The 7,756-nt window shown below is 47.9% G+C and overlaps 1 long non-coding RNA gene across 1 annotated transcript; it reads left to right on the forward strand.

Moving 5' to 3' along the window:
* The first annotated feature begins 3,666 nt into the window (after positions 1 to 3,666).
* Positions 3,667 to 7,483, forward strand: LOC118593011. Its single transcript, XR_004946184.1, has 3 exons — positions 3,667 to 3,705; positions 4,350 to 4,402; positions 7,083 to 7,483. It is a non-coding gene; the product is annotated as an uncharacterized LOC118593011 (long non-coding RNA).
* Positions 7,484 to 7,756: the final 273 nt, after the last annotated feature.

Below are 7,756 nucleotides of genomic sequence, written 5' to 3' on the forward strand. Positions count from 1 at the left end.
TTTGGGGACAGAGTCCCTAGCGCCCAGATGAGAAAAGCTCCACATGAATGGAGTACAAGTGTGGGAGTAAAGAGGGAAGACAGTCCGTGGGGAGAAAAGAAACTAAAGCATCCAGACAAGAAAGCAGCCATGAAAGGGTGAGAAGGAGGCCAGCCAGTGTGAGGAAGCTTTGCAGCGTGTGCATGCATGTGCACGTGGGGGTGAGCCAGTGTGTGCCCACATCAGAGATGCATGCTAGCTGGAGGCCATTCTACTCCCATGCCCAATACCGGGCTAAAACACTCTTACAGGAAGCAACTTGTGGGAGGAAAGGGTTTGTTTCTGCTTACATGTCATAATTTATCATTGGACAGAGGTCGGAACAGGAATTCATGGAGGAACTTGAGGCAGAAACCACAAGGAAAGGCTCCTCACAGGCGCATGCTTACCCAGCACTCTTACACAGCCCAGGAAGGAGTTCCTGCTCAGGGAATGGCACTGTCCACAGTGATCTGGGCCTTGACACCAACCGTCAAGACAGTCCCCCACAGACATGCCCACAGCCAGTCTATCTCGACTCATGCTGTGTTGAGTTGACAGTCAAAGCTAACTAGGGCAGGTGTCTTCAGGGCCAGGAATTGAGGACACCACATTGTGGATTTGCTCCCAACAAGCTCTCGCAGCTGCCCTAGAGGGTGATCTTGATTATTCTCATTTTGAAGATTAGAAACCACGTCCCGGGAGACAGTTGGTAAAGTGCTTGTCTTGCAAGCTTAGGGATCTGAGTTTGATCCCCCACAACTCATGTTAAAAAGGACAAAAAGTCAAGCATGATGCTGTGCGCATCATACCAGGGAGGCCTTGAGCTAACTAGCTGGCCAGCCTGGCCTACTAACCTAGCTCCAGGCTTGTCAGAGACCCTGTCACAAATATTAATAACAAAAAAACAACAATAAATCATTGTGCATGGCACCTGAGGAAAGATACTTGGAGTTGTCTTGTGCTGTCCACTTGCACAGGCACAGACATACACCTGCATACAGATATGTACGCCCACATGAGTGAACATTCACACACATGTACACACATGCACAAAAACTTTGGATCTCAGCTAGAGGAAACCTAAATGGCTCTGCTGATTTATAAAGTAGCCCAGACTGTCACTGGTGCACTGCAGGAGAGGCGGGCTGCCTTTCATTGCTAGCCAATCCATCCTTTTGATTCCCCCTCTGCATCCTGCTCCAGCCTCACCCAAACTCAACAAATGCCCAGCACCTGTGCTGGATCAGTTAAGTGGCTGTTGTGGAATCAAGGCTATTACCAGCACAGGGTCCAGAACAGGAAGACTGCCTGTCCTTCACAGCCTGGGTGCTCAGTTAATTAGACAAATCGAATCACGAGACTGAAGCAAGCCAGGTGATGGGCCAAGCTCACTCAGACCCACTTTGCTGGTGATTGTCAGGAAATCCAATTAAGACAGAACTGGGCCTTCCTTGCTTCACAGGGGCAGGGTGGGGGCTAAGGGGAAGCTAAAAAAGGAAACCATATCTTAATATCCATTAAATCATTCTGCCTTTGAGTGTGCTCACAGGTGGGAGCTTGGGAGGAAACAGGACAACCCTGGTATCCTGGAATCGTTCTCAGGCTCCATTCCCCTCCCCCTTTTAAACAAGGTCTACCACTGGCCTGGGGCTTACCAAGTAGGCTAAGCCAGTGAGCCCCAGGGGTCCTGGGTTGCAGGCACCCCCACACCTGGCTATTTTCTTAGGTTCTGGGTGTCCAAATTCAGGTCCCTTACCTTGCATAGAAAGTTCCTTGTGGGTTTTGCCGTCTCCTCAGCCTTCAGACTGTCTCTTCAGTGGGGTCAAAAATGAGTCTAGAAGAGAAGTGTAAGTGGAAACCAAGCACAACCCTATTCTGTTTTGACATTTTCCTAAGATTCTGGTTGGGAGGCACATGTCATGCACAGGAGACATGGACCCACAAAAGCATGTGCCATTTGGACAGTCAACTACCAGAACTGCAGAGGCCCAAGGTCAGGTCTGGCCTGAGCTCCAACACAATGAAGGGCTTAGCCTTTGACCTTGTACTTGAAGAGCTATAATGGAAGGCTGGCACTGGGCCAAAGCCACCAACAGGATGACAGTGAGGACTCACGGGACTGTGGGAATATGTCCCACACAGGAATCTGAGAAAGGAAAATCATCTTCCATCACAGTGAGCTCCTACTTTAGCCCAAGAAACAGCATGTAAGAAATCACACGCTGCTCACCAGGGTGGGGCAGGATTTAGTCCTTCCATCATCTGCCCATTGAAATTTGAAATCCGTTGAGCATCTATATTTACTGAGTTACAGGAATAGATAGAGAGAGTCTACTGGGTCTAGAGAGGAAGAGGATCGAGGGAGAGGAAGAGAAACGGTGGGGGAGGAAGTGGAAGGGAGAGAGGGAGAGAGGCACTTAGAGGAGAGGACAGAGGCAGAGCATCCACTGCTGCTCTGAAGCGCTCCCAGGGGGGCCCAGGATCCTGGCAATGGTTCTCAACCTGTGCATCATGACCCTTTCAGGGGAGGGGGGTTGAATAACTTTTTCACAGGCGTTACTGAAGACCACTGGAAAACACAGATATTTACGTTGTGATTCCTAACAGTAGCAAAAGTACAGTTATGAAGTAGCAATGAAATAATTTTATGATAGAAAGTCACCACAACGTGAGGACATATATTAAAGGGTCACAGCGTTAGGAAGGTTAAGAACCACTGTGCTTGAGGTTGGGGTGGAAGTCTATGGACTGACACTTGGGGAAATGGATCCAGACAAGTTTCTGGGACCAGAAACACTTGAGAGCACCTATGTCACACTCAACCACTGTCCAGACACTGACTCCAAGGCTCAGACGTTCTAGGCAGTCCAGCCTCCTGAGCTGGGGCAAGCACGGAATAGGCTTTTTTTTCTTTAGTTTCCTCATTGGTTTGTTTTTCTGTAATATGGAACAATAAAATTAGTAGTTTACAGAAGATAACTTTAGAGAATTTACTTAAATTTCTACATACTTAAAAAAATTTTTTTTAATTCATTTTCCATACCAACCACAGACCCCCCCTCTCATCCCTCCTCCAGTTCCTCCCTCCATCCTCCAACAGGGTAAGTTCTCCCATGGGGGACAGCTAAGCCTAGTACTTTCAATTGAGGCAGGACCAAGCCCCTCCCTGCTTTATCAGGGGTGAACAAGCTGTCCAATCACAGGTAATGAGATCCAGAAAGCCGGCTTATGCAGCATTAAAGGCTAGGCTCACAACCCAAAATTCCTACATACTTTTTAATAGGTTTTATTGAAATACAGCGCATATTTAACATAGCACAGAGAGTTTGATTGTCCAAGTCAGTGAGTTTTGTCGTTTGAGTCTGGAACCTGCTTCAAGCTGGAAGATGGACAGCAGGGGATGGAAAGCCTGGCGCTCGAAGAGCCAGGTGGGTGCCATTCTCCAGGATGAACCAGGCCTTTGGCGGAGAATGCAGGGTGGGGGTAGGGAGGAGATGAGCATGGGCTGATGAGACTTGTGTACCCATGGAGGACAGAGCAGGGATGCTGGAGTGCCCCACCCGTACGGTCATACCTGACCTGGGTGTTGAGGTGTTGGAGGTTGCGGGCGGGGGTGGCGGGGGAGGACACGAGGGGTGTCCCTGTGAAATAAAACAAACAGTGGCCACAGACAACCAAATAGTTGTGAAATGACAGAAATACAAGAAGGAAAAGTCTGTTTCCGGTGGCAGCCTTCAGCTTTGATCGCTGGAGAATTTACAAGAATATACTTTGCCCCCTGCTCTCCCTGGATTCCCTAAAAGAGAAAAAAAATCCCTTGGAAAATAAGGCCTGACTGAAGGAGAATGTGTCCAGATTGGCCCAGGGGGTACAGTAGGGCTGGGCCAGAGGCGCTCCCTGGAAACACCCTGGAAAAAAACACTTGGTTAAGTATCCTTTATCCCTGACCTGCCAGCCATCAACCTGGTGCCTAATGATACTGCCCTGGTACCCACCCCATCCAGAATCTGGGAGCCACCTTCCCCCGGCCTTCCTCTAATTCCCATTGCAGGTACCCCTTAAATTCGGAAGCAGAGGAGCCACCAATACCTGTTGGAAAAGACGACATTTTAATATTTAATTAGCACAATCAAGCTGCTGTAATTCCCAGCTACTGCATCTGTGTCTCCCCCCCCCCCAACCTCCTTGCTCACCCCCATCTCTGTACAAAGTCAGAATGATCTCTCTGATCACCTTCTTGGAGTTTATGCAACCTCCAGAGCCTGGGCTGATTGGAAAGGTCTCTCTCCTGGATAACAACAATTCAATGTGCCTTGACATTTTAATAGCCTGCCGTCCTGGTGAACACAATCGAGCAAGGCAGTGAAGCAAAAATCATTAGGTAAGCAAGATAATCTAAACGGAATCTGCCGCCAGCACTGCTCACATCTGGGGGAAAGTGGCACAGCTGGGTGGACCACAAAGCAGAGCTCGCACTGCTCTGCAGTGTCTTTGTCTGTCAGCACCCTTAAGCACTCGAGTCCCTGGTGCGTATCTCTGTGCACAGACTTTGAGAGATAAACACCCAGGCCTCCGCAGACCTCCCCGAGACTCCGATATGGAATCACATGGAGAGTGTGCACAAGTTATGATGAAGCGGATCTTCGACTTCACCAAGCCATCGCAAAAACAAGCGTACTGCTTAAAGTGTAGGCTTGTCATGTCCCAAAGAGGACAGCAAATGTTTGCCGGGATTCCTAATGCCAACTCCATAAGGGTTTCCACTAACGTGCATTCATTCAGCTTAAGATTTTACTGCACAGCCATACCATGATAGTTTTCTTTTGTTACTCTAACAAGCACCACACCAAGCAACTTCATGGAGGAAAGGGTTTATTTGGCTAGCACTTCCAGGTCACAGTTCATTGTTAGGAAAGTCAGGGCAGAACCTCAAGCAGAACCTTGAAACAGAAACCATGAGGCATGATGCTTGCTGGTTTGTGCAGACTCAGGTTTAGCTAACCTCCTTATATAGGACTACCTTCTTGAGGAATGGTACTACCCACAATGGGCTAGGTCCTCCTACATTGGTTACTAATCAAGACAGTATTCTACAAACATGCCCAGGGGCCAATGTGATGAGGTAATCTGACAACTGAGACTCCCTTCTCAGGTGACTCTGAGGCTGTGTCAAGTTGACAGTTAATTCTAATGAGGACACTGGAAAGCTATATAATTTAAGCAGAACTATAGGACGTAGAACTTTCATATTTACACAAGCAAGGCTCCTGGTGACTAACTCATCTAACCCTCAGAACACCAGTCTTCCCCTATTTGCAGATGAGATGGTCAAGACACAGAGTCAAAGCAGCTTACCAAAGACACCTGAAGTTACTGGCGGAGTCAGCAGGATCCTCATACAAGTAGTCTGTCTCTAGAATTTAGGCTTTCTTCACACTGTGCTGGCTCATAAAAAATGTAAATCACAGAGAGAAAAGAAAGAGAACTACATAAGTTTAACAAAATAAGATTAGTGTGTTTCTTTCTGGATGTATGTATTTCCATGTGCATATGACACACACATACCTATGTGAACACTCCAAACAAGCAAAGCACTATAAACCGTGTGTGTGTGTGTGTGTGTGTGTGTGTGTGTGTGTGTGTGTGTGTGTGTGTGTGTGTGTGTGTGTGTGTCTGTGTGTGTGTTTGTGTGTGTGTGTGTGTGTGTGTGTGTGTGTGTGTGTGTGTCTGTGTGTGTGTGTGTGTGTGTGTGTGTGTGTGTGTGTGTGTGTGTGTGTGTGTGTGTTTTGGAGGAGGAGCCCACAGACAGAGGCAAGCATTGGGTGTCATCTTCGATTACCATCTATCTATTTTTGAGCCAGTTTTCCACTGAACCTGGGGCTCACCAGTTCAACGAGGCTGGCTGGCCAGAAGCCCCAGGACCTGCCTGTTTCTTTTCCCAGCACAGTCCCGGGGTTCCAGACACACACGATGCCTGAGTTTTTATTTGAATTCTGAGGATCTGAACTGAGGCTCTCATGCTCGAGCAGCCAGCACCTTATCACCTGAGCCAGTTCCCCAGACCATGACCAGCTATTTCCCAATGCAGACACTTACCTTCCCTTCCGCATCGGATGTATCCATACATGGACACTCTGAGTCCCTAGACTGTAGCTAGGGTACAGGGGGTATGACAGTGAATCAGACACAGCCCTTCACTACCTCACAGCCTACAGGGGAGAGGTCAAACAGGAAAAGATGCTTAACCTTGAGGCTCCAGGTTAAGAATCATTAGGAGCTGTGGAAGTGAGGCGTGTCCCCTCCCCACACCTACCTCTAAGTGGTCACCTCCTCCCCATCAGTCTTCCTGAGAAGCCACCACTCAACTTCATCACTACAAACTCTAGAGGGTTCCATTTGGAAGCTGCCTTTAAGACCGTGTTATGAGCTACCCAAGAAAAATGAGTCTTGTTACTTGATAATTACACATAGGTGCACACACTCATGCCCCTTTCTAAGGAAAGCAGCAGGAATGACGTCACAGAACCCTGGGAGCCGGGGACTACAGACAGTTCTCCTGCTGGAGCCCCACCCTCCCAGCTGCTCCTTACCATCATCCCCAGCACAGAGCTGTTTCCCCTGATGCCGATTTGGCAAGCTCTTCACTTTAGGAATCTGACCCTCGGTGGGGAGAGGCCTCTCTGCAGCCCCCAACTATGTTATCACCATTATTAAGGAGCTTAAAAGAGGAGCTGGGAGGATGAGACACCGCTGGAATTGCAGGCTGATTGTGATTGATGTGTTCCTATTAGTGCCTCAGTGTTATCTCTCTGGATGGCAAGAACAACCAGTGAGTTGTAACACAACAGATTACCTGAGTTCCCAGCCTTAGAAGGGTGTTTAAATAAAATATAGTCCCTCTTAGCAAGAGGCTCATTTTCTCTGCGAAGCTCCCAGACTCTGTCATGTCAGCTCTGATTCGCTGTGCCTCTCCTCAGTAAACATGTCTGATCATTAATAATTCCTTACAGGCGTCGTCTCCGAGAGTCCTCTCTCACGCTCTCCCCCCACTCTTCCTCTAGGTGGCTGGATTCAGACACATCACGCTTCCGTTTGGGTTCCAAGGTGCTTCTCTCTGGATTTTCACCTGCCTTGCCAAAAATGATTGATTACGCCGGGCCAACTGGGTGTCCGGCAATACCCAACAAATGACTTTGGCCCCTAACAGCAGGCCTTGGCCAGATAGAAATCAATATTTCACCATTAAAATCTATCAAAGAAGAGTTAAGGCACCATCTGTCCCTGCCGCCTCTCTATGGTGTGTGAACATTAAATCCGACACTTGTACCACACGGGTAATCAATATATAGTGGTTCACAGATCATTTGTGGTCCCCTTTTAGCAGTGATGGATGTCTGGAATCGTTGTGATTCATTTTGTCAGACCATTAAACAAGATTCTGTCCAGTTCCTTCCTGATTTCATTTAGAGGATCATTCTTCACAGTTCATAAGAGGGAAACGGTTTTACCAATCTGCTTCTATTTCAATAAGTCACTTTATAGAGATTTTGTGTCCTGCAGACTGTAAAAATTCTAGAGAGATAGTACAAACAGACCTCTGAAGCTATTCACGGCATGACATATGCAGAAGGTGTGGAGAGAGGAATGTAAATATGTTTACCTCTTTATCTGCAAATGTTGGTTTTAACCCACTCCTAGCTGGAGGGCTGGTCTGCTGACTGGGTGTTCTGGGAGT

The sequence above is a fragment of the Onychomys torridus genome, chromosome 11 (genome assembly GCF_903995425.1).
Source record: "Onychomys torridus chromosome 11, mOncTor1.1, whole genome shotgun sequence".
Taxonomy (NCBI): domain Eukaryota; kingdom Metazoa; phylum Chordata; class Mammalia; order Rodentia; family Cricetidae; genus Onychomys; species Onychomys torridus.